General features: G+C 44.0%; 1 long non-coding RNA gene across 1 annotated transcript in view; it reads right to left on the minus strand.

Annotated features, from left to right (window-relative positions):
* Positions 1-8,941: 8,941 nt before the first annotated feature.
* LOC137840128 (uncharacterized) overlaps positions 8,942-27,576 on the minus strand; it is a 41,615-nt gene continuing 22,980 nt past the window's right edge. Inside the window, exon 2 of the long non-coding RNA XR_011086591.1 lies at positions 8,942-10,013. This is a non-coding gene — a long non-coding RNA (uncharacterized lncRNA). The remainder of the gene's footprint in view (positions 10,014-27,576) is intronic.

A 27,576-nucleotide genomic window follows, 5' to 3' on the forward strand; every position in this document is an offset into this window, starting at 1 on the left:
ACTTTTCATCTTATATTCAATTGACTACACTAGAATGATAAGATGAACCAGGAACAGATGGATGTAGTGTTTGTGTGAAGTAATAGAAATGATGTAATGTAAAGGTCATTGCATAAAAGGTTTTTACTTTTAGTAGGTAGTAAGCATAGATATATAAAAAAAAGCTTTTTGAAAACAAATGCATTTATTAACAGCATTAAAAAATATTTCACCTACAAACTATTATCAGTGATTCTCCTTAAATACGACACTGTTATTATGAATAATAGTTTCCATCACTTCAGCGTCTGCAGGTCAGATTTATGAAATATGTTTATCTAATGAGGCGAAATCACATCAAACGGCAAACATTCTGACCAAATACATCATCTTGAAGAATCAGTGAAAGAATACATCTAAATAAAGTAAAGAAATCAATAATATTGTTGGTTTCTCTATTTTGCTAGTGCATCATGGTCTGGAGAAAAAATTGTTGTGGTAATTCTTACGATAGAGCCAAGGTGTCGGCCCGTTAACCTAAATCTGTGACGGGCTTTGTTGACGTTCATGTGACTGAACGTCTGCTCACACATGTAGGTCGAGCCAAATTGTCCACTGTGTTTTTTTAAACACTTGGCACTCAGTGTCCACCTTTCTTTTCCTCGGGCCACTCATTTTAATGGAAGGATTCCAGGGGAAGGTTTGTGGGTGGCATTAGCGTAAAACTGTATCTGAAAGCTCAGCGCGCGAATTACGAGAATGCTGACGTCACAGCCCACACTCGAAATTCGGCACGATGTAAATAGAGCGCGGAGTGCGCTGGGTCTATACTACTTAGTACGTATACGCACTTGTGAGTGCGCACCGAGCTTTCTGACACGGTTTCCGGGAGTAAATGCGCGGGTGAGCGCTTCCCCATCTATTGGGGAAACATAGTAATTGCAAGGAAAATTACCCAAAAAAATGCGTAGTAATACAATTTATTCAGGTTTGGAGGGCCGGAATAAATGGCCCCATGGGCCGGATGTGGCCCGCGGGACATAGTTTGCCCATGGCTAGGTTAGGGGTTAGGGCATAAAAATGAAGATGTGCCCAAATCTACGCCAAGTACAGTCAACTTTCTGTGACCAAATTATCAGATGCGTCTGAGGCGCGGCAGGTCCGTGCTTTGGATTGCTTAGTGAGGTGCATCATGGTCCGAAACACGCGATAAGATTTGCACCGAGACAAAATAAAGATGCGCCTGCTACCTTTTACGCAGCATGCGCAGGCGTCTGCCTACCAAAATAGGGCGCTAATTGTTGAGGGAATGTAGGTCCAATTTGTTCCCATTCTTACTTGATGTACAGCTTCATTTGCTCAACAGTCCTGAGTGTCTGTTATTTTATTTTTCATCATAATGTTCCACACATTTTGAATGGGGGACAGGTCTGGACTGTTAGCCAGTCTAGTACTACCATTCTTTTACTCCAATGCTATGCTGTTTTAACACATGCAGAATGTGGTTTGGAGTTGGGTTGCTGGAATGAGCGGGAAAAAATGTTGACTGAATGGCAACACATGTTGCTCCAAAGCACTAATGGCCCCTTCACAGATGTGCAACTTACCCATGCCATCGCTGGTCTTGCTGGTGTCACCAACAGTGCACTTTGCCTTTGTGCCCCACATGGTGCAAGCCTGACGACCAGGCGCTTGCCAATTTCATGCCAGACCCCAGGAGGGGACCAGATGAACCCCGTTTTCAGTCATCATAGGAGTTTGCCAACTATGTTTGATCAATGGACACACAACTCCATACACTCCCTCACACTATGATTGTATCTGGTCAAAGACAGTAGTTACTGTTTTTTACCTTAGATTAACTGCTGCATTGTCAATAGAATGTCACTTTCTGTACTATACTGTATTCTGTTGACAGGCTCCTGTGCACTGAGACCTTTTCGAAGCAGCAGTGGCGTTCAAATTGCTCCAGAACACAGTGTGTGGTGTATGATCTGCTACCTCTTCACTGAAAAAAGGCCAGCAAGAAGACAATATACAGACATGATATATTCTGAATCATTGCTGAAAGACCAGATGGTGTCTTCACATGAGTGAAGTAACTTTAATGTTTGGTGTGAACTCATAGTGTTGATGCGTATATTTAATGCTTGTTTGTTTACTTTCACGAAACATAGTACTATACTGCTCATGTGTCTAATGTCTGGAGATCACAAAGCAAAAATGTTCACATGTTCACATTTGGTTCCACAATACATGATAATGCCTCTACTAAGACAATACAGTACATTCTCCAAACTCAATCCAACTCCATTCATTTTCTGAACTGCTTTTCACACAGAAGGCTGGAGCCATTTGTGGGTGAACCCCTACACTTACCGGTTGTTTGTGATGAGCCTACACCGTAATGTGGGACTTAGGAGCGTCTATGAGCAAATTCAAAAAGTCGGTCACCAGTACAGCTGATCCAACGCCAACACTTGCTCTAGAATGTGTTGATATCGCCATATCCAAGTCCACTGTCTGCTGTATGCACACTTGCTCCATTTTTGCTCCTCTTATATTTATTATGTTATTTGTTTATTTATTATTTATTCATCACTCTTATTTATTCATTGTTTATGCCTTCTTGTTTTTTTTGTGTTGTTTACTTGTATGCATATTGTGTACTATGTCTTGTCACCATGGGATAGTGGAAACGTAATTTTGATCTCTTTGTGTGTCTTGGCATATGAAGAAATCGACAATAAAGCAGACTTTGAGACTTTGACTTTGAAAAGTATGTCGAAGCGTGACGGGAGGGGCACAATTCAGAAACAAAACAAAAAAACTACATCTGAAAAAATATATATTTTCAGACGAAACTGGATGAGGGCACTCTAAATGGGAAGGGCTTAAGAAAAATGGCACCAAAAAGAAACTCATATTTTGCAGGTAACAAACTTCAAGTTGTAAAATATGCAGCCGAAAACAGTAATCGAGCAGCAGAAAGAAAGTTTGGAGAACCGTTATGTACCAAAGCATCACTGTAATTTGAATTTCAAGTGACGTCAGTGGCACAGCGCGGCGGTTGTTTATATAAAGGACAAATGTACCCACGTACGTACTACCGGCCGGCATCATTAGCGGCTTTGTTTCTAAGTGACACGGAGGACGCAGAGATTGAAGGAATTAGAGATTTGGAGTGACATAGAAGGTTTGAAAAACTATTATGGCTTTCACGGATGCCCGGTCCTACTCTACTGACCTCTCGTTCATCTCCGTGGATCGAAGTCGGGGGCCGGCGCTCGGCCGGGTAGCTGTCCGCATGGGGCTCGGACATGGCTTTTACGCACGCCCGGTCCTATTGTATGGAGCTCTCTTCCACATCGGTGGCTGGAAGTCCACGCCGCCACACGCTTGGAAGTTTGTTTTGTTGAATAAAGAGCCGTTTACCAAACCCACGTCTTTCCTTGTACTTTGTTAACGCTACAATATATAGTGGATCTGTGGAATAACGACGAGGCTGACGTCAGGACGCACGCGCGGCGTTGTTGACAAAGGACGAGGAATTTGATCGATGGATTTAATGATTTAAAGTGCACAGATGGTTTGATAATATTGCTTATATAATAGTTATTGGAAATATAATTTATATATCGTTATAAGGGCCTGTGGAATATTTTGAATTGCAAGCGCCGTCAGCCGCGCGCACCCATTGTTGACAAAGAACGATCGATGGATTTAATGAATTGGAGTGACACCGATGGTTTTATAAACGTGTTATTTATGTAATAGTTCTCTTTAATAACTCTATATGTTACGTCAGGCCCATTCTCAGCTCTTCGTTTGTGTTTGTCACTTAGCATACCTATCGTTTAGCCTGTTGTTGCTATCGTATCGAACGATTGATGGATTTAATGAATTGGAGTGACACAGATGGTTTTATAAACATGTTATTTATGTAATAGTTGTCTTTGATAACTTTATATGTTACGTCAGGCCCGTTCTCAGCTCTTTGTTTGTGTTTGTCACTTTAGCATACCTATCGTTTAGCCTGTTGTTGCTATCGTTTAGCCTGTTGTTGCTCGTTCATGACTGTTCTTGGTGTGGGATTTTGTCGAATAAATTGCCCCCCCAAAATGCGACTTATACTCCGGAGCGACTTATATATGTTTTTTTTCACTTTTTGGGGCATTTTATGGCTGGTGCGATTTATACTCCGGAGCGACTTATAGTCCGAAAATTACGGTACTAAAATGGTATCCAAAGTCTGCGGCACACTGGGGGACACCAGAGGATGCAGCACTAGATAACAAAAAAAAGGATCTATCCATTTTCTATATATGAAAATAATTAGAAAAGGGAAGGTAAGTGGGTACAGTGTGACACAGTAGTAGATTTTTACTCTCGTCCCATCTCACTCCCAGAGAAAAAACCCTGCCCTGTTACACAGTAAAAATAAAAATCTTGTCCTGTCCCATCCCGGTGAAAATGTTCCTATTCAGAATGACTTCCAATTCTACCAGATACATTTAAAAAAGTCACACCGTTTGTTACCTTCTTTCTCCTCATGGAGTCTACCTATTTTACTGGATAATCCCGCTCCCCATTGGTCCTGTCAATATTTTTTCTCGTACTGTCCTGTGAATAAAGGCAAAACTGACTCGCAACCCATGGAAACTCCGCAGCTGCGAGATTCCATGACCATGGATTATAAAACAATGTCAGCCATTATTCACAAACAACATACAGGTATGTACCGAATAATTAATTCTGTCACTCCTCACGTCTGTTTCAACTGCCATGTTGTAGAAGTGAAATAGAAAGGTTGCCATAACACAGCGTTCCATAATGACATCTTGCTTAAGTATGAGGGGACAGAAGAAGGCGGGGAATGGCTCTCACTTCTGGCACGGTTCAGATGACTCATGTGAGATCACCCTTAACCTAATCTACCCCAACCATCAAAAGTCAAATCCCTTCAGAACATTAGGATATGATTAGCTGCAACTGATAGAGGATTTAAAAGGAGATTTGCCGATTTCTGGTTTGACTGATATGTGAGTGGACAATGCTGCCAAAAATTTCAGACACCCCAAAAGTGTCTTAATCCCAACATCCTGACTTTTACACCCTTTTAAATGAAAACACAAGGAGACCAGGTACAAGCCTCAAGAAGCAATTGAGGCATGGTCACAAAGCATGTGAATGTGATCGGGTTCACACCTCATCAAGATGCTCTTCAGATGTTTGTAATGGGGAAAACAGGTTCTATGACTGAATTTAGCTGCTCTTAATTAGTTTAGCCTGATCATCGCTCTCAGTGGACTCATGGGAAAGGACGTTCGATCACATTCTTTTATGTGATGTTCTTCTGACCATGGACCCATCCACATGTGAGCCCAGTTTTGAACCCACAAGCTCAGAGCTGTGAGGCAAATGTTCTAACCAGGGCTGTGGACTCGGGGACTCATTTTTGCCGGACTCGGTGCTGATTTTGACCAAGTCCACCGAGTCCGACAATAAAAAAAAGACGTTCAATTTTATTTTCATCATGCTGCTGAGAATGCGCGTAGGAATACTGTCCACAGACCTGCTTACAATCAATGCGGCCACGTTGAGTTGCACTTAGGCTAATGTTTACATTATGTACCAATGTCAAGGACGATTATGTCACCCAGCTTATATCATTGATGTGTTTCGATAGTTGTGGGGTCGTCACTAAGTATTTGTGTTTAGATAAATGTCTGAGCTATAATGGTGTAATTAATGATTAAAAAATATTATCTTACATGTCCTGTGTTTCAGAATGGTTACCGTAATTGCCGGACTATAAGCCACACCGGATTATAAACCGCACCAGCTAAAATTCAGGGATGTTTCAGTTTTTTTCTTACATAAAACGCACCGGACTATAAGCCGCACGTGGACACGAGTTTTTTTTTACAAAGAAATACAGTACATAGAAAGCCTTTTTAACGTTTTAATAACATACTTGAACATGTCTTTCTAAACATTGCCTGTGACGCAGCAGTAGTACCGCAGCAACGCGGAAGTGTGCACGCGAGTTATTAGCAAAGAAAGACTGGACACAAAGTTTTTTTTAAAGCCTTAATAACATACCTTAACATTTCTTTCCAAACACTGCCTGTGAGGTGGCAGTAATACCGTAGCAACACGGAAGTAACACAGCAAAGTCACTGAGACACGGCGGTAACACAGCAGCAACACGGTAGCACAGCACTAACAGGGCTGGTTAAAAAACACACACCAGTAAAAGTAAAAAAAGAGCCGTCTTCATCTGCCTCCTGTGCACTGAAACCATCGAAGTCTTCCTCCTTAGTGTCCGATTGGAATAGCGTTAGATATCCTTCGCCTCACACTTTCTCAGTCTCTCTTTCGTTGTCGGTTTAATGCATTTCTTCGAGTGTGAAGAGGGTCTGTTCATGCTAATCTTATTCATGCACGAAGCGCTAAATTACATTAAACTAGCGAGCGACACGTATAGCTTAAAAGCGGCATCATATGCATTTCTTTTGTCCCCCATAATGACGGTTTGTGTATAAAAGCTTCCTGTTTTTGTGTGAATGCGGGTGTGTGCGTGATGCGCGAAATGTAAACACAAACTAGCACGTCTTCTTCGGCGCATTATCTCTTCTTCATCTGTCTCGCTCTTGCTTCCTGCTAGAGCGTCCCCTGGAGACTGGAGGCCGTATAAATCCATAATTACGCTCCAGAGTAGACACAAGATAATGTCATCAACATCGACTGCCTTTGGCTTAAAAGCGGCATCATATGCATTTCTTTTGTCCCCCATGATGACGGTTTGTGTATAAAGGCTTCCTTTTAGTAATGTCCGTCTTGATCGCGCTCTGCGTGATGCGCGAAATGTAAACACAAACTAACGCGTCTTCTTCGGCGCATTATTTCTTCTTCGCCTGTCTCGCTCTTGCTTCCTGCTAGAGCGCCCCCTGGATGCCGGAGGCCGTAAAAATCCATAAGTACGCCGCGCCGCCGTTTAAGGTTCAAAGTAACCTTCTGAATAAAATGCATTAAAAGTTCACATTCATTACAACTTGTTTTTGGTGAGCAGAATGTCAGAAGAATTGAATTTAAATGCTGATTGATTGAGTTTTAATACAATGCAGATGGTCCAAACAGCGCCACTGCTCTGTGTAATCTCTGAGTGACATGGCAGAGTAAGAGAAAGGGTTTAGAGCACAGGTGTCAAACTCAAGGCCTGGGGGCCAGATACGGCCCGCCACATCCTTCTTTGTGGCCTGCGAAGACAAATTGTGCATCAAATTCGTGTGTCATTACTAGAATTGCAAATTGTCTTCACTTTTAATAATATCTTTTTTTTAAATATTTGACCAGTTTTTACTCGTCTGATTTGAAAACGAGTTATTTGTCAGTTTGTTTTGTAGCTTTTACTGTATATAATAGTGTTAAGAGTAAAAGTGATCAAGTCATCACAAAAATCACGAAAAAAATCTCATATAAGCCGCACCTGACTATAAGCCGCAGGGTCCAAAATTTTGGAAAAAAGTCGCAACTTATAGTCCGGAAATTACAGTATTTAATTGGACGAGAGTGTGTGTTTTCAAGCGTTTTGCCTCATGCCAATGGCACTCAGGGCTAAGGGTGGGCTTCAATGACTATTTTTGTGAAGCCACGCATTTAATACCATATTAGAGTGTAGGTTATGTTCCAATGTATCCACTTCTATCGGTTAAATTGTCAACCGTACATTTATGACTACGCCATGAGTGATCTACGTTATGAACTAGCACAACTCCGGTAGGGCAGGGAAAATGTTATCGATCCGACGTCCGATTGGAACGTCGCCTCACTTTTACGTCCGCGCTCTCAGCAAGGGATCCTATATAAGCCGAACCAGCCAGTGTGAAAGCAGTTGCGTTCGTTCTGGTAGAGTTTGATCTAAATTAGCCTTGAATAAAGACTAAGCAGTCACATGAATTAACAGAAAAAATGGACAGTCGGACTCGGACTCGGTGGTCAAGAGGCCGGACTCGGACTCGGTGCAAAAACCCGACCGAGTCCACAGCCCTGGTTCTAACCAGGTAATAACATATAACACTGGTCAACAACAAATTTTAATCATAAATTATTTTATGTGTCGCTTGATGTATTTTTGATATATTTAAACTTGTTTTCCTTTTTTACTAGCATTTCAGATTTTTTTTTAATTTATTTTTATCTTTTGTTTTTAAGTTTGACTTATAAAAACCTGTAATTTTGACATGCATTATTTTTTTTCAAAATGGATTATAACGATTATTATTATTATTATCATTATAATGATGATGATTATCATGAAAACCTTAAGCACTAGAGGACGAAAGGCGGGCAAAATGTACTAAAAATTTGTTGACAAGTGTAATCAATCAGTCATCAACCTCACAGTGACTGCTTATGAGGAGTACAGTGATCCCTCGCCTCTTGCTTTATCTATTGCGGATTCGCTATTTCGCGAGTTTATAAGTAACGGGAGAATGGCGTTTAAATACACGCTGATAGTGCGGGACGTGCCTCTGAGCAATGTGCGCCACTGTGACTGAGTTCAAGCGCAGGAGGCGGCAGCGGGTAATGCGCACCAGAAGAAGCATTAACTGGTGCAGAAGGAGTCGGGACATGTGACAATATAACGCGTTTGGTCTTTTATTTACTGTAAAGGTACAATACATGCACAGAACAGTATGGGAATGGTTATTAAGGGAATGGGAAAGGTTTATGTCACGTAAACGTATTGGGGAGGGTTTAAAAAAACTTTAATATTGTGTACTGGACCACAATGCAACAGGAGATTCATGCGCAACTGTGACTCACTTTGGTTTCACTATGCATGATGTCACCTGAGTTAGTAATTCTGAACACATTGCATTGCTTGGCAAAGAAAACCACTCTTCTGTTGACTTACAATACACCCATGCCCTCAAGCAGCCAACAAGAAACAGTATGAGTTGGAAATTTTAATACAAAGGTGTTTAAATTCCCAATTAATGCACATAACATTTCTACTTTGCGGATCTTCGCTTTTTTGCGGGTGGTTCTGAAACGCATCTCCCGTACTAAATGAAGGATCACTGTATTGTGTTTATTCTCTTTTCCATGTGTTCTACATTGCGCTGACAGAGGACAGGTTATGTCTGGATCATGAACCCACATTCCGTCTGTGTTGTGTAATAATTCACAAGTTGAACAACTGCGGCAAGAGCGATTACTTCAATTTACAGTAATCCTTAGTGGATTTAGACTTCCTCAATGATATATCATCGTGAGGTTTAAAGTTGAAAGGATGACAGGTGCAGAAAGGAATCAATGTATTCATCACCACACCAGACATTTGGGCAAAAGCCAGAGATTTTACACTGGGTGGACATTTTCCTTAAGACACGGCAAGCAGTTTTCCTTTGCATCTTCTAAATCTGTCTCCGTAGGAACCAAAATATAAAAGCATTGCTACAGCCAGGTTGACATGATACCTCACTGCAGCGCATCATTTGCATTCTTGTTACACCCTCTGAAACTGAGAAGTCATTGGCTACATTTACATGGATGCATTAATTTGGATTAAAAGCCTGATGGGAATCAAAATCCTTAAGGTACACATCCCATTCGGAATATTCGGATCGGGTCAAGCTCATTCCGATCAAGATTTTATCCCAAATAAGAGGGGTAGTTTATGTTCATTGGTAATGGAATCAGCATGTATGAAAACACATCCCAAAATGTCGGAATAAACTGTCTTTACTGTATACAGTATACATGTTTCTGTTATTCTTGGAAGCTAGTAGAAGCAGCAAAAGACATGGTGGATGCAGGAGCTGCTCTTCTGGAGGTTACATTGCAGCTCTACAAAGAAGTGTTAACTCGATGTAACAGCTCAAACGGGAAAAATATGCAAAATAACGCTAATGTTAAAAATAGAAATGGACAGAGCCATGTTTTGTTGACACAGAAGTTGCTGTTGTTTCGGCTTCTTCTACAATATGTCGTCAATCTGCGCATGTTAGAATGATTTGTTCCACCTGAAAGGGTGAAGAAAGAATTTTTAGTGTCCATGAAAACAGTGTATCCAATAATAATTTTGGTCTGGATTGAAGAAATTTTGTCCATGTAAACATAGCCACTAGTGATCATACCATCCTCAGTCAGGGTTAGTTTTTTGAGTAAGATCACACTCTTTCCTCTGTCTCATGCACTGATTCAATTGCGAATAGCCATTTAGACTGATCAATGATGATGTCACCGACGGCTGACGCCATTTTGCATTCTACGATCATTCATTCAAATCGAAAAGTCATGAACTACTGTGTAATGTAAACTGCAATTCAGTTTTACAGTTTGAGTTCCCGCTTTCTGATCAGTTTTTCATGGGTCATTGTGCTATTTGTTGTGCTCTGTGCCATGTCAAGTTCAAGTCCTTTTTCTAGTGTTTATTTTGATACTTTGTTCCCTGTTGTTTTGAATTATTGTTTATATAGTTTTCCGTATCCTTTAGTGCCTTGTTTGCATTTTTGTTTCATTCAAACGGATTCTTGTTTTTGAGTGAACCCGTTTTCCCTGCATTTGGGTCCTTTTCCCCACAAACCCTATCACTGTGGCTTGGCCTGGTTCAGAATGAGTCGTGCAATCAAATTCTTTTTTTTTTTGTTGTGACATTCGTTTTGGGTGGTACACAAAGGCCAAAAGGTTCAATCGCTGGTACTTCATTCACGTCAGCTTTGACGCTTGCCTTATTCATGTCCACTTTGCCTTGTATATAAATGATGGTCTTCAATTAGCTTTCATTCACCCATTGCCATTCTACTAGTTCTACTGTAAAAATGTAAAAATGGGGGGGGACGGGTCCTGACTGTTGTTTGTGCCGATGCACCGAACAGCAGCTCAGAGTACCCACCCTTTTTGGGGTCCTTAGAAGAAGTGCTGGAGAGTGCTCCTTCTAGGGACTCTATCGTTCTACTGGGTGACTTCAATGCTCACGTGGGCAATGACAGTGAGACCTGGAAGGGCGTGATTGGGAGGAACGCCCCCCCCCCCGATCTGAACCCGAGTGGTGTTCTATTGTTGGACTTCTGTGCTCGACACAGATTGTCAATAATGAACACCATGTTCAAACATAAGGGTATCCATGTGTGCACTTGGCATCAGTATACCCTAGACCGCAGTTCGATGATCGACTTTGTAGTCATGTAGGCATGTCATCGGCCGCATGTTTTGGACACTCGGGTGAAGAGAGGGGCGGAGCTGTCAACTGATCACCACCTGGTGGTGGGTTGGCTCTAATGGTGGGGGAATATACCGGTCCGACCTGGCCAAATGCACTGCGAGGGTCTGCTGGGAACGTCTGCTAGAATCCCCTATTAGGAAGAGCTTCAACTCCCACCTCCGGCAGAGCTTTTCCCATGTCCCGGAGGAGGCGGGGGACATTGAGTCGGAGTTGAGCATGTTCCGTGCCTCTATTGTTGAGGCAGCCGACTGAAGCTATAGCCGTAAGGTGGTCGGTGCCTGTCGTGGCGGCAATCCCCAAACCCGCCGGTGGACACCGGCGGTAAGGGATGCCGTCAACCTGAAGAAGGAGTCTTATTGGGCCATTTTGGCCTGTGGGACTCCGGAGGCAGCCGACAGGTACCAGATGGCCAAGCGGAACGCGGCTTCGGCGGTTACCGAGGTAAAAACCTGGGGGTGGGAGGAGTTTGGTGAGGCCATGGAGAATGACTTCCGGACGGCTTCGAGGAACTCCTCGGGGGCAAGGCCCCGGGGGTGGAAGAGATCCGACCAGAGTTCTTAAAGGCTCTGGATGTTGTGTGGCTGTCCTGGCTGACACGTCTCTGCAACATTGCGTGGGCATCGGGGACGGTGCCTCTGGATTGGCAGACTTGGGTGGTGGTTCCCCTCTTTAAGAAGGGGGACCGTAGGGTGTGTTCCAACTACAGAGGAACCACACTCCTCAGCCTCCCTGGTAAGGTTTATTCAGCGGTGCTGGAGAGGAGGGTCCATCGAGAGGTCGAACCTCAGATTCAGGAGGAGCAGAGTAGTTTTCGTCCTGGCCGTGGAACAGTGGACCAGCTCTATACCTTTGGCAGGATCCTCGAGGGGCCATGGGAGTTCGCTCAACCAGTCCACATGTGTTTTGTGGAGTTGGAGAAGGCGTTCGACCGTTTCCCTCGGGAAGTTCAGTGGAGGGTGCTTCGGGAGTACGGGGTGCCGAGCCAACTGATAAGGGCGGTTCGGTCCCTGTATCATCGAGAGTTTGGTCCGCATTTCCGGCAGTAAGTCGGATTCGTTCCTAGTGACGACAGAATTTCCAGGCGCAGCAGAGGCGTTGAGGGGGTCTGGTTTGGGGACCTCAGCATTGCGTCTCTGCTTTTTGGTGCTCTTGGCTTCTTCAAGCCGTGATCTCCAGCTCTCACTGGAGTGGTTCGCAGCCGAGTGTGAGGCGGTTGGGATGAGGGTCAGCACCTCCAAATCCGATTCCATGGTCCTCAGTTGGAAATGGGTGGAATGCCCTCTCCGGATCGGGGATGAGATCCTGCCCCAAGTGGAGTAGTTCAAGTATCTTGGGGTGTTGTTCACGAGTGAGGGCAGGATGGAGCGTGAGATCGACAGGCAGATCGGTGCAGCGTCGGCAGTAATGCAGACTTTGTACCGGTCCGTCGTGGTGAGGAGAGAGAGCTGAGCCAAAAGGCAAAGCTCTCAATTTACCGGTCGATCAACGCTCATTTCCTCACCTATGGTCACAAGCTATGGATTGTGACCGAAAAAACAAGATCCCGGATACAAGCGGCCGAAATGAGTTTCCTCCGCAGGGTGTACGGGCTCTTCCTTAGAGATAGGGTGAGAAGCTCGGTCATCCAGAAGAGACTCGGAGTAGAGCTGCTGCACGTTGAGAGGAGCCAGATGAGGTGGCTCGGGCATCTCATCAGGATGCCTCCTGGACGCCTCCCTGGGGAGGTGTTCCGGGCATGTCCCACCAGTAGGAGACCCCGTGGATGACCCAGGACGCGCTGGAGAGAGTATGTCTCTCAGCTGGCCTGGGAATGCCTTGGGATCCCCGGGATGAGCTGGATGAAGCGGCTGGGGAGAGAGAAGTCTGGGAGTCCCTCCTAAAGCTGCTGCCCCCGCGACCCGTCCCCGGATAAGCGGAAGAAGTTGGATGGATGGATGGATGGATGGATGGATGGGCGGGCGGATGGACGGACGGCTGGACAGACAGCTGGACGGCTGGTGTCCTTCCCCACTGAAATTAGGCAAGGTACACCCTGGACTGGTTGTCAGTCAATCGTATAGGGCGCTACCATTTGCTTTCCCGTTCACACCTACAGTAAAGTTGGAAGCCTTAATTGAAGACTATGATTTACTGGTCACCAGTCCAGATTGTGCCAGTCCACTGGCATCTGGGAGCCGAATGAGGAGTAGCGGTTTAGAAAATGGATGGATGGATAGATAGATAGATGGATGGATGGATGGATGGATGGATGGATGGATGGATGGATGGATGGATGGATGGATGGATGGATGGATGATACCAACTGCTCAATCTAACAATACAAAATACAACCAAAGTATAATGATAATCAATGTATCCATTATAAAGTATCCAGTAAAGTGCTTCCAAAAAGAAAAACACTATATAGTGAATTTCTGAAATTCAAAACTAAAGAATCAGGAAAAACATACAAAAATACAAAAAAGATAAACTAAGATCTCAAAAAATATTACAGCAAACTATTACAAAATTGAAAAATAATGAACATAAAAAGAATCTGGAATATATTAAACAATGTCATTTAAAATGGTCATAGAAAGGACAACTATCCACCATATTTTATAGACAAAATTACGTAACATAAATATTATGGATGACGTGGATAAATGCAAGAGTTTTTGCTAACTTTGGACCAAACTTGGAAAATATAAAATAAAATAAAAACATAATTGAAAGAGTGTTCAATGAAGAAAGGAGAAGAATAAAAGTTATTGATATTGTTAATCGTTGTAAAGAAAAAGCATCTACCGACTGTGATCAAATTGATATGAGGACAGTGAAAAAGGGCATCGTGGGAATCTCCAAACTACTTACTTACATTGCTAATTTATCATTCCAAAGTGGGCAATTTCTGAATAAAATGAAAACTGCGAAACTGATTCACATCTACAAAACTAGTGACAAACACAGGTTTTCAAATTCTTGGCCCATTTCCTTCTCCCACAGTTTTCCATTCTCAATTTCCTGTCACGTCTCGTCCCCAACTGCTCCACTGTGTCTGTTGTCTTCGTTTCTGTCTGTGTGCTCGCCCCTCCCCTCCTGTGTGCCCATGATCAGTGTGATTGTTCCCACCTGCCTCTCGTTACCTGTCGTGTATAAAAGTCCTGTCTGCCCCTCACTCCCGGTCGGATCATTGTTATGTGTTAACGTCATGATGTCGTTTTGGTTCCAGTTGCTGTCATTGGTAATGTCACCCTGTCATTTTGTTTCACGTCTTTTTCGGTCAGTCTTGTTGTTAGGTTTTGTTAGGTCATGTCAGTTGCCGAGTCTGTTAGTTTGCCTTTTTGAGTTCACCAATAAACCCTGGTCCAAGCTGCACTTGGTCGTCCTGCTCCATGCTCCACCCGACCGTGACAGAATGATCCGACCACCAAAACGACCAGCGCTTGGACCCCCCTCCACCACCAGCTCCTGCTGCGACGCAAGACCCACGTCTGAGCAGGTTCCAGCGCCATGGGCTCCACAGCTGCCGTCTAACTTGCTCCCGCGACAGCGGACCCGCGGCCGCCACCAGACTTCGCTCCAGCGACTCCGGACCCGCGGCCGCCATCAGAGTCGCGGCCACCATCGGGCCTCACCCCGGCGTCACTGGACCCACGGCCGTCGTCGGACTTCTTGGCAGCAACGCCGGACCCGCGGTCGTCGCCAGACTTTGAGCCAGCTGCACCTGGCTCCACGCCCACTGCTGCGGCGCGTGATGGCTCCTGCCGCTACGCACAGCCACGCCTTCTGAAATGCCGCCGATCGCGGTACGGACTTCCAGAGTTGCCGCCGATCGCAGCACAGACTTCCAGAGTCGCCGCCAATTGCTGTACGGACTTCCAGAGGCGCCATCCGAGTGCATTTTATGTTTGTGTTGCCGCAGATTGCGGTTCATGTTAGGGTTGCCGCCCGAGTGCGGTTCAGGTTAGGGTCGCCGCCCGAGTGCGGTTCTGTCCCCCGAGTCGCCGCCCGAGTGCGGTTCTGTTCCCCAAGTCGCCGCCCGAGTGTGGTTCTGTTCCCCAAGTCGCTGCCCGAGTGCGGTTCGGTTCCCCAAGTCGCCGCCCGAGTGTGGTTCGGTTCCCCAAGTCGCCGCCCGAGTGCGGTTCGGTTCCCCAAGTCTCCGCCCGAGTGCGGTTCTGTCCCCCAAGTCGCCGCCCGAGCGCGGTTCTGTTCCCCAAGTCGCCGCCCGAGTGCGGTTCTGTTCCCCAAGTCGCCGCCCGAGCGCGGTTCTGTCCCCCAAGTCGCCGCCAGAGTGCGGTTCTGTCCCCCAAGTCGCCGCCAGAGTTCGGTTCTGTTCCCCAAGTCGCCGCCCGAGTGCGGTTCGGTTCCCCAAGTCGCCGCCCGAGTGCGGTTCGGTTCCCCAAGTCGCCGCCCGAGTGCGGTGCGGTTCGGTTCCCCAAGTCGCCGCCTGAGTGCGGTGCCGTTCGGTTCCCCAAGTTGCCGCCCGTGTGCGGTTCGGTTCCCCAAGTCGCCGCCCGAGTGCGGTTCGGTTCCCCTAGTTTTTTTTTTTGGGACGTCGGGAGCCGTCCCTTGTGGGGGGGGGGGGGGGGTTCTGTCACGTCTCGTCCCCAACTGCTCCACTATGTGTCTGTTGTCTTGGTTTCTGTCTGTGTGCTCGCCCCTCCCCTCCTGTGTGCCCATGATCAGTGTGATTGTTCCCACCTGCCTCTCGTTACCTGTCGTGTATAAAAGTCCTGTCTGCCCCTCACTCCCAGTCGGATCATTGTTATGTGTTAACGTCATGATGTCTTTTTGGTTCCAGTTGCTGTCATTGGTAATGTCACCCTGTCATTTTGTTTCACGTCTTTTTCGGTCAGTCTTGTTGTTAGGTTTTGTTAGGTCATGTCAGTTGCCGAGTCTGTTAGTTTGCCTTTTTGAGTTCACCAATAAATCCTGGTCCAAGCTGCACTTGGTCGTCCTGCTCCATTTCCATCCGATCCTGACATTTCCATTTCCCTTCTCCCACAATTTTCAGAAATTCTTGAAAAACCTTTCAATAATAGACTAGATAAATTCATAGAAAACCACAAACTAGTCTCTGACAGTCAGTACGGATTTAAAGCAAATCGATCAACTTCATTAGCTTTAGCATAATTCATTGGCAAAATAAACAATAGACCAGAAGAAACTCACAGTTGGATTGTTTGTCAATCGACAGAAAGCATTGGACACCATAAATCATGATATCTTAATCAATAAACTACAACATTGTGGCCCTTAAATGGCAAAAAAAAAAAAAACTTAAAAGAAGGGCAACTGTGAAGTTTGGTGAGTTTCAATCAAAGTTTTTGGAGTTTGTGTGTGGCGTCCCCCAGGGCTCAGTTTTAGGACCATTGGTTTGGCCCATGCCTCCCACCCAGCAGGCATGCAGTCTGAGATGTGTTTTTAGGTATCTTTTTTGTTGCTCAAAATTGTCTTTATTCACTTGTTAAGAATGTGCTTCTTACTTCTGCCACAATACAAACTTTACAGTTTGAGTTATTGATCCAGTTTGCAAACACAACTGAACTATACTTTCTTTTAGACTCTCTTCCAGGGATGTAATAGGCATTAAAGGCAATGAACCACTCACTACAAGAAAAACATTTCATAATGTAAAATATAACGCAACATTTTTTATATATAACAATTTATTTCGTTTGTCTGGCCTTGGTGGCGAGTGTCTCAAGTGTCTCTTGTGCAGTGGCTTGACTTTTCAAGTTGAGCCATGTTGCGAAATTTTGGTCTTGCTTTAGTCTCAGGCTGCACCTGTTAAAGGGCTAGAGACACCGGTATATGTATAAATCGGTTTTAGTTAGCTTATGGGCTTATAAATATAAATTGACGCTCGAAACAACGAAAAGGAAGCTGTTGCTCTGAAAAATATCATTTAAATTTGCCGCACAGACGAGTTTGACTGCACCGAGCCGCCAGCCGGAAGTGACGTCTCATGACGTCTCAAGTTGTACGCGTTTAGCTTCAGTGAATGTAAACAAAAAGAGAAGAGGGGCCAGTGCGGAGACGTCGGGCCAGGTTTGCGGCCAACCCAGCTCGCCTAGCCGTGCCTTCCATTATCCTGGCGTACATTCGTTCGCGGGACGACAAGATGGGTTGAGTTCGCCTGATAGGATCCACGAACCGGACAGTGCGTGCCTGCTGTGTGCTCGTGTTCACAGTGGCCTGGTTGACTGTCATCTTTCCGGACCCTGCTGTGCATCGGGAGCGGCTAGCGTGCTATCACTCTTATTGTTCATCTTCTTGTTTTATTTTTCCTGTGTTGTTTACTTGTATGTGCGTTGTGAACTCTGTCTTATCTTTCCGGACTCTGCTGTGCATCGGGAGCGGCTAGCGTGCTATCACTCTTATTGTTCATCTTCTTGTTTTATTTTTCCTGTGTTGTTTGCTTGTATGTGCGTTGTGAACGCTGTCTTGTCACCCTGGGATAGTTAGAAACGTAATTTCGATCTCTTTGTGTGTCTTGACATGCGGAGGAATTGACAATAAAGGAGACTTTGAGACTTTGAAAAGTATGTCGAAGCGTGACGGGAGGGGCACAATTCAGAAAACGTGCTCAGCTCGTCGAAAAAATGCGATTTAAGAAATAAAATTAAAAATGCGCCTAAAACCTAAACCAAACGCTGCAGATGTTCTTTTCTTCATTTGCAGTGGTCAACTCGGCACTCTATTCTTTTTACTATGCCAACCTAACCACAGTGACGGGAGAGGCACAATTCAGAAAACGTGCTCAGCTCGTCGAGAAAATGCGATTTAAGCAATAAAATTAAAAATGCTTATAAAACCTAAACCAAACGTTGCAGGTGGTCATGTCTTCATGTCCCGAGATCAACTCGGCACTCTAAAGCCCCCAAGAGCACCTTTTACTATGCCAACCTAACCAGAGTGACGGGAGGGGCACAATTCAGAAAATGTGCTCAGCTCAGCCCAAGTGAACTGCTAGATTCATCATATTCCGCGTCAAAAGAGGTTTCTGAATCGGATAAAATGATGCTAATATTGCCGCTAGAAACGGAGCTGTTGCTATCATCTGCCAACAACTTGTGACGCCACAGTAATGGCGCCGCCAGTTTGGCTTCGTGCGGGATCCGATCGATAAACTGGCATTTCATTTCAGCTTTATTCTTAGTAATCGGTGTCCATTTTTAATTTCCAATGCGGCGAATGTGTTCACTTTATACTGTTAATTCTGTTCTAATTGGAAAAAAAAAAGGGATGTCTCTAGCCCTTTAAGGGTTTGAGCTCGGATTGATCTGTGGGCCTGCTATTTGCACTTCCCTCTGGGGTCCTCCCTAACTGAGTGGAGCCCATTGTGGCCTCCTACGTTTCCCTTTTCCAGGGTGTGGTATGCTAGATCGTCAGCTTTCAGCTGACCGGCTGGGGATGCTCTGAGGTTGTGGTCTCTTTGCCACTGGGATCCCGCAGCCGGGTGGGCTTGGCTTTCAGTGTAACCTTAGGAGAGTATAAAAAACTCTTTCGTTGCACTGCAATTGTGCTCAGGCAGGTCTCTCATACCCTCATACTGCATGACTATGACTGAAGAGTTAAAAAAAAAGTTTGCAGCTGCATGCATGGTAAGAAAAAATACACCATCTGTCCAACATTGTGTCATGAAATATAATTAATTTTACATGCCTTGTTTCTTGGGCAGACACCTTTTAGAACTGGCTGTAAAACGATGTTTTGACTTAGCACTTTAGCGAATCATAGCTCATCTGCATGCTTGTAATAGGAAGCATATGCTTATGCTTTTTTTCCTTAGGTCACTGGGGACAATGTTTCACATGACCTTTAGCTGCTGCTGCCAAACTCAGACGACTCTACAATGTTTCTTACCTGCTGTTAGCAACGTCAGGCAATGAAGAACATGCTTACGAAGAGACAGCTGCTACAAAGATTTACAGTGTAAGGCTGGGATCTGACCTAATTTCTATAATACATATTGTGAGAGTGACCCTTTGAAATCTCTGTGGGGATATTTTTTTCAAAAATAAACAATCCAAATTATTCATTGCATCCATTTTTTCAAGCTTCCACAAACACATGAAATATCCAGTTTTGTGGTCAGACAAATGCATTGTACTCAAAATAAAAAAAACAGACAGAAACAATAGAGAGCCAGACATGATGACCAGCTGCTCACTGGAGCTGTTTGGTACTGGTTTGGTTTTAAACTGGATTTGAAAACTGTGGTCGACAAGGGTTGAAAACTTTTTTACTTTGTCATTTAAATGTAGGCGATAACTCTCACACCTCTGAACAATTGCTGATTTTATTGAGGGGTTAAAGGGACACAAAAGCTATGATGGTCCAATTTACACTAACAAGCTCAGTTTATGTATTTTCTCATATGAAAAATTTAAATAATTGTTATTTTCTGTTTCATCCATTCATTTTGGAGAAATAATGAAATAATTAATGCCATCAGAAACTCCGACTTTTGATGAGGAATATAGACACGCCCCTGCAGTCCCTCCATGTCTTGGTGGGAGTCACTTGAGGGAGCGATCACACAAATTGTCCAAATTGGTTTTGGCTGGTTTACATGACTTCACTTTCGGTGCGATTTGACAGCACATCTCATACACACGTATGCAACCTTGAAACTGACCTTTGTTTCCAGACATTTGTGACAGCGGCTTCGTGGGAGACTTTTGTGACGCCCACATTACTCCACTCTGCAATGCATTTGACACTGCTTGACACGCCCACTCACCCAAGCTGTTGGAGACGAAATTGGAAAAGATCTTGCACGTATGTGTTCAGTGTTTCCGCTGGAGTGATGTGCTTAGAATTTCCAAACACGAGTGGTGTGTCGTTGCCGGACAAATCGGGGGCACGCTGACTTTTTAAAACAACGATTTAGTATTGATACAAGTAGCTGGTTTTTTTTTTTTGTAGTGAATTAGAAACGGCTGCACATTTGTTTTTTAATTGTATATAACCAAAAACTCTATGGATTGCCAATGATTTAGTATTGAAACAAGTACCTGTGTTTTTTTAAGTGAATTAGAAACGATTGCACATTTGTTTTCTTGTGTCTGCCTTGTGATGCCCAATGTTGAACAGTTTGTCATTTAAGAGAACCCTCTTCGATCAGCTGTTAGGTGGCTAATATAAAATGAAAGCACAGAGGGCCATAGGGAGCCAAGCAGAATGCAGGCTCTTTGGGAAAGTATTGTACTTAAAGAACCCCAAGTGATCGTGGAGCTATTACACTATGCTGCTGCTCTTGTGGAAATTATCTTGTCAAGTCATTTTGGGGGTTTTCCTGGTTAGATGACATCATCAAGACTAAACTGTGGGTGTCCAAATTGCCCTCTGTGGGTGGGAGGCAGCAAGACACCTGCCCTTTTCTTTTGCGTTTATGCTTAATTTTTTACATTTCAACTCAAGTAAGCTTATGCAACTTTAACATGGAGAGATATTATTTTGTTATGAAATACTGTACGTCCCACTCATAACTGTTCTATGTTCCATTTATAAAGAAGTAGTATGCAACACTGGAATCTTATGTCAGGAGTAGATTTTGTCACGTTGAATATGATGCACACTGAACTATAAACAGGAACAGGAAATGTGGCCTCCAATTAAAAGGGGAAAAGAGAAACATGTTTACAGCACCCAACACATTATTCCTTATGTTATTGCCAGAACATTTTAAAATACTTCAACATTTCCAAAACTCAAAGCATGTAATAAACCCAATTAAGAAACCAGTTCAGATTTTTTCATAGAACATTGTAAACATGCTAGTCTACCACAATGCCGCCCCATTTGCAATGGTAACATAATAGCAGTAGAGTACAAGGGGAAAGCATGAGCAGAGTGGTGTCTCGTTTTTCATAGAAGATCCCCTTAACTGGACTTAATCCCCTTGTTTTTTGAGAGCCTTAAAAAAATCTTATGAAAAGTATACCGTACTATAAATCCTTAATCCTTTGTGTTTTAAAGAAAGCATGGTGCAGACCTGTTACAACACCTGGGGCCTCATATACAAAAGTTGTGCACGCACAAAAGCGTGGTGTACCATTCCACACGTTCCTTATGTTCATATTTATCAAGAGTGAAACGAGTTTGGGAATGTGCGGTGCTCTACGCCAGTGGTCTCCAACCTTTTTTGCACCGCGGCCGGTTACGTGTCAGAAATATTTTCGCGGACCGGCCTTTATGTAAATAAATAATACATTTCCATGAATAAATAATACATTTATAATAAATATATAAATACGATGAAATAAAATGATACGACTGGCATAAAAACAAGTATAAACCACATAAAAATAAAACTCACCATTACGTTGAATTAGTGGGAGCACCGAGCTTGTTTCTCAGAAATGAGCCGGTCCCATCTAGGCGTAATCGGAGACAATGACACCCGAGGTGGTTAAGGTTTGTCTTTTAATACAGGATGCTTGGTCTCCGTGTGCCGAAGCAGTTTTGAAGGCTTCATTGCCTTGTTAGCTAGCCTGTCGCCACATATTATGCAGAGTGGTCTTGGCGCGTCAGAGTCACCTGTGGCGACAAATCCATATTTTAAGTAGGACTACAGAAATGTTCTTTTAAATGCAGCTTTCCTTTTCTTAGAAGTCGTAGCCTCTTCTTTTTCCGTCTCCTCATTGGGCTTTTTTCCCTTTCTGAAGAAGCTTTCCAAACATCTCTGTTTCTTGCTCATATTTGCTTGCTTCGCGGGCTCGACTGAGGTGACATGTCACGTGACCGAGACGAGTGTCTTGACCTGAACCGACGGATGTAATTGGGAGAGAATCGCCAATTTTTTTTATATAATTCTAAATAAATTCTTACTCATTTTTGCTAGCTTTGCGGGCTCGGCTGGGGAAACATGTCACGTGACCAGGACGAGCGTCTTGACTTGAATTAATTGATCGTCACTAAAAAAATGTTTTTTTTTCCTGTGCGGCTTGGCGGCCCGGTACCAAATGACCCACGGACCGGTACCGGTCCGCAAACTAGAGGTTGGGGACCACTGAGTTAGAGTGACACAGATGGTTTGCTGACATTATTGCTTATATAATAGTTATCCATCCATCCATTTTCTGAACCGCTTAGTCCCCACGGGGGTCGCGGGCGTGCTGGAGCCTATCCCAGCCGTCATCGGGCAGTAGGCGGGGGACACCCTGAACCGGTTGCCAGCCAATCGCAGGGCACACAGAGACAAACAACCATTCGCACTCGCACTCACACCTAGGGACAATTTGGAGTGATCAATTGGCCTACCAAGCATGTTTTTGGGATATGGGAGGAAACCGGAGTGCCCGGAGAAAACCCACGCGGGCTCGGGGAGAACATGCAAACTCCACACAGGGAGGGCTGGAGGTGGAATCGAACCCGCACCCTCCTAACTGTGAGGCGGACGTGCTACCCAGTGCGCCACCGAGCCGCCTATATAATAGTTATTTGATATATAATGTATATATCGTTATGTGGGCCTGTGGAATATTTGAAGTGCAAGCGCTGTGCACCCATTGTTGACATAAAGGACGATCGATGGATTTAATGAATTGGAGTGACACAGATGGTTTTATAAACGTGTTATTTATGTAATAGTTATGTGAATAACTCTGAATGTTGCGTCAGGCCCGTTCTCAGCTCTTCGCTTGTGTTTATGTCACGTTAGTTTGTTTGTATGTTTAGCCTGATGTTGCTCGTTCATGTCTGTTCTTGGTGTTGGATTTTGTCGAATAAATGTCCCCCAAAATGCGAGTTATACTCCGGAGCGACTTATATATGTTTTTTTTCACGTTATTGTGCATTTTATGGCTAATGCAACCTATATTCCGGAGCGACTTTTAGTCCGAAAAATACGGTATATGTAGTTCAGCTGGTACAATAGCTTAATGGGATAACTCACTGCTCAGAGAGGGAATGATATTCTTTGGTATGCGTTATTTTGTTGCTTGATGCTTCAAAATAATTGTGTCTGTCACATGCCTGCGTCATCTGCCGCTCAGCCACACCCCCAATCAAACCAATCATCTGCCACTGCTCGTTAAGTCAGCCCTACTTAAACCCCGTGAATCTAGCCAGTCACTGTCAGTTCGTCCTCTAACCCTGGCCGTGATGCCACCCCTGTGCTCACTGTGCTCTGTCTGAACGATTCCTGTTGCCGACATTGCCCGTGTACTGACCCAACTCGACTCGACTCGCCTTGCTCACTGCCCGTCCTGACCACTTACCCGTCCTTGTCAGAATAGAGGAAGAAATCATTTCGTGAGGAAATAAGGCTTCTTATGTTTATAGGAAAGTCCATCCAAATTTATGGTTATCTCAAACAGAAGTATTCACAATTTACCTCTCAATGTATTGACCTACCTACTGTCATTCATTTTCACCAATAAAGTATCACGGCATTACAGCTTCAGTAAATTGCTGATTATTTCCACTTTCAGATATTTGGAGAGACAGAGCCTGTTCGTATGGTATCGGAGGGCTCGGATTGCCGCTGTAAGTGCATCATGCGACCTCTGAGCAGGGATGCCTGCATGCGGCTGCGGAGTGGCAGTGTTCGCGTGGAGGATTTCTATACAGTGGAAACAGTCAGCTCCGGATCTGACTGCAAATGTTCCTGCACCGCACCACCATCCTCTCTCAACCCTTGTGAGAATGAGTGGAAGATGGAGAAGCTTAAGAAACAGGCCCCTGTGTTGTTAAAGGTGAGTCAATTAAGTTGAAGTTTCAGTTTTTAAAGTGACACAAGAATACAGAGCTCAAAATACTTAATGAAAACTTTAAGTTGACAGAGTTCATATCACACAAACATTATGAAAATCCCAATGTACTTAAAGTTGTACTTGTTCAAGAGGTTTGCCAACAGTGGGGTGACAAGGGATTGCTTCCTTTTGCAAACATCTAGCAAGATCCCAATTTTAGACATAGATTCAAAGTATACACTGTGACAATCCAGTCAGTTGGTGCCAAGTGGTGCAAAATGGCAAAAGCTGGCTAGATGTTTAATTTCAGTATGAGTGCAGACCAAGAAAGCCGGGCCTCACAATTCCTCAGAAACGAGCTGGTCCCATCTAGGCGTAACTGGAGACAATGACACCCGAAGCGGTTAAGGTTTGTCTTTTAATAGTCTTTTAATTGGTCTCCATGTGCCGAAGCAGTTTTGAAGGCTTCATTGCCTCGTTCGCTAGCCTGTCGAGTGGGCTTGGCGCGTCAGAGTCACCTGTGGCGATAAATCCGTATTTTAAGTAGGACTCCAAAAATTTTCTTTTAAATGCAGCTTTCCTTTTCTTAGAAGTTGTAGCCTCTTCTTCTTCCGTCTCCTCAGTGGGCTTTTTTTCAGTTTCCGAAGAAGCTTTCCGAACATCTCTGTTTCTTGCTCATACATATTTGCTTGCTTCGCGGGCTTGACTGAAGTGACATGTCACATGACCGAGACAAGCGTCTTGACCTGAACCGGTGGGTGTAATTGGGAGAGAATCGACAATTTTTTCAATATTTTTCAAAATAAATTCTTACTCATTTTTGCTAGTTTTGCGGGCTCGACTGGGGAAACATGTCACGTGACCGGGTCGAGCCTCTTGACCTGAATTAATTGATCGTCGATAAAAAAAAAAATCTGTTTTTTTTCTGTGCGGCTTGGCGGCCCGGTCCGCGGACCGGTGGTTGGGGACCCCTGCTCTACGCCGCCTACATGGCTGCCGTGCATTTTTATTACTTGAGACCCGTTGGTGAGTCGTAGAGGTGATGCCGGTAGGGGCGGCTGGTGGTTTTTACAGGGTGGGATGGGCACTATGAAATGATATTTATATTTACATAGATTATATACCGTAATTTCCGGACCACAAAGCACACCTGACTAAAAGCCGTAGTGCTTAAATTTAAATCAAATTGTACATACATTGGCTGTTTTGCTTTATTACAGGGATGAAAATGGCAAATGTGAAAAACCACTGAAAACTAGCCGGGGTCTGGGAGCCTCCACACCATAATACATGTGCAGTGTGTACTATTTCCAAGAGAAGATATAACAGATGGATTAAAAAAAACAACTTCTAATTGTCTTAAACACAAGTAAACAATTTTTTTAAACCCCAAAACAATGGTGAACATAGAGAGTTGTGTAAAAAAAAATGGGCCTAGCAAGGTTTGCTCAAGAGTAAGTAACAAGAAGTGTTTTTGTCCTAAGAAAAAATGGTACAAATGCTAGAGCACAAATCCCACTGCTGCCAGGTAGCCTGTTCCATGCGGAAGGTTAATAAATACTCTTTGAGGGACAAAAACACAATTCTTGCTTGTAACCACTGGCATGACCCCGTTCTTCATCACTGTGTGGACATTTACTGAATGCTTCACTCTTTGCATGTGGTCAGTTTCAATAAAATATTTTGTCAACAAAGCTCCCACAGTCATTACACAAATGATGAATGAATATTCATTATTAACATGGATTGAGATTATTTCATTGGTTCAATGTGATGACAGATGTGATGACAGACCCTGTTGATACTTATTTGAGAGGTAGGAGTCTAGTACATTACATGCACATGGATTGAAAAGTTTGAAAGCAGTGCGCTTGGATTCATGTGTACACACAGATTAAAAAATACCACCAATGGCCAAACTTGCTCAGAACAAGGCCTTATATGGCACGAGACCTGAAGAGGAGGTAGACTGGTCCCCTGATGAAAGAGGCATGTGATACTGCTAAAAATGCTCAGGCTAATGTACTCTGCTGGCACACCCATCTCAAATCACCCGTGTTGCCCTGACAGTATACGACTCCAACTACGCAATGGTTTGTGAACAGAGGGTCAACAATACTCGGTAGCCAATCTGGCTTCCTTGTCATAGAAGCCTTGCCAGTTGATACTTGCGATCTTGGAGGACTTTGTTGAACACAAGCCACTCACATTGCCAAGACCTATGAGCCATTGTCTGGTCAATAGTGGCATCAACTATCTGCAATATAATAGCGGAAGATACGAATTACAGCCGACACACGAGTGGCAAGGATTTTTCTCCCAAGTGGTGTTTGGATCCCTTCACTTGGGCTAAGGACTCTGCTCCACCATTTAGGTCCACAGGACAACACCCACTGCACTGTATCTGGAAAGCAGGGGGCTCAAGTTTCATAGATGGTACATGCTGGATTTTTATGCCATCACAAGGTTTGCTGTGTGTTTGACTGTTTTGGTATAGAGAGGGTGTGTCTTTTATACATAACGCACTGACATGGAGAGAACCCATTTCATACAAAAACACCAGGAATCTGAAGCCCGAGCCTTCTTACTATCATGAAAGAGTTGTAACCATTTAATGCTTTGCTACTGTAAAAACAGGAATTCTGCAGCGTGATTGAGTTGAGTAGATAAAGCACACATTCATTTAAGAACTTCATTTCCATCATATGAAACTTTGAAAACGGAATACCTCCTTAGTGCATTGAATGCTCTGGGAACTTAACCTTTTGCATGGTACAGTTCACATTCCAAATCCAGTTTCATCAGCTTGATTTAGTTCTCACCCTGAGGTCAGTTCTGCAGGGAGTGTTGGGGTCATGATTTCTACTGAAGAGTCAAGTTAGAGGTGGTGATTGCACACAGGAAGGAATGTTGGTGTTTAACTTTGGTATCCAAAATAAACAATGTCCCCTTGAGTTCAGATGGCAATAAATGGACATCGTAATTCAGTGTGAAATTTAACAACCTGCTTTACAGACTGAGCCACAGCCACCTATATATGTGTGCGCGTGCGTGTGCGCGTGTTTATATATATATATATACACGTGTATTATACATGTATATAATATATATATATATATATATATATATATATATATATATATATATATATATATATATATATATATATATATGTGCTGTCGCGGCGGGGAATGCTCGCGAGTCGCCGAGGCTAACGTTGCCTGGGTTAGGGCCGGCGGCTGCCCCCATATATAAATAAAAAAATTGCTCAACGGATTAACACGATTCACGAAAATACTTTCAACGGAAAAAAACACGGAGATCCGCGGAAAATTCTCATCCCTGAATATAAATATGATGCGTGTGTGTGTAACATGTAGATGTAGCTAAAGTAAACAGACTGTAAATATGTTTTTAGAACTCATTATATCAACTGTTTTATAACAAGGTATAAGTCTACATACTGCAATTGTGTGGGCACTCCCTGCCCCCTGCCTTCTGCTGGCGTGCGGGCAACTTTTTTTTTTGGGGGGGGGGGAATCCGCGATGTACTGAAGCCGCAATAAATGAACCGCGATATAGCGAGAGATTACTCTATATACAACATATGTACGCACACACAATTACACAGTTCCCTACAGCCTGCATAGCTTTATGTTCTCCTTCCTGGATACG

Source organism: Syngnathus scovelli, chromosome 3, assembly GCF_024217435.2.
Source record: "Syngnathus scovelli strain Florida chromosome 3, RoL_Ssco_1.2, whole genome shotgun sequence".
Lineage (NCBI taxonomy): Eukaryota > Metazoa > Chordata > Actinopteri > Syngnathiformes > Syngnathidae > Syngnathus > Syngnathus scovelli.